The sequence below is a fragment of the Brassica oleracea genome, chromosome C1, assembly GCF_000695525.1.
Source record: "Brassica oleracea var. oleracea cultivar TO1000 chromosome C1, BOL, whole genome shotgun sequence".
Classification (NCBI taxonomy): domain Eukaryota; kingdom Viridiplantae; phylum Streptophyta; class Magnoliopsida; order Brassicales; family Brassicaceae; genus Brassica; species Brassica oleracea.
The window spans coordinates 15443503-15444014 of NC_027748.1; positions in this window are offsets into that span (position 1 = coordinate 15443503).

Consider the following 512-nt stretch of genomic DNA (forward strand, 5'->3'; position numbering starts at 1 on the left):
TAACCCACTCCTACGACTCACTGTAGGCGCAGCATAGACAGCTATGAGGTGAATTACCTCACTCCCAATCTCAACACGTGCATGAATAAACTGTTCTAACGGTTCCAAGATAGTTAGAACTCCTGCATGATTCTTCCACAACAACCACATACCACCACTCTGACCAACGGCGTCCACCCGAAAAGAGTTATCAAAACCTAGACTCTGACAGATTTTCATCGCTTTATCCCCTCCCGCATTGGTCTCAAATAACACAAGAAAATCAGTATCAAACTTCTTCAAAATGTACCGAATAGAACATCGGAAATTGGGTTTATTTGCCCCCCGGCAATTCTAGAAAATGCAATTCATCATCTTTATTACGATAAGGTCTAATTGGATTACCGGGGAACCCTGTCATGCGAGGTCCAAAATCCTTCCGTCCCCCTGCGCTTCCATCTGCGCCTCCGTCTCCCTTTGTTCCATCTCACTAATGGTACTATCCATCGGATTCTCCAACTCTTCATCTCTTA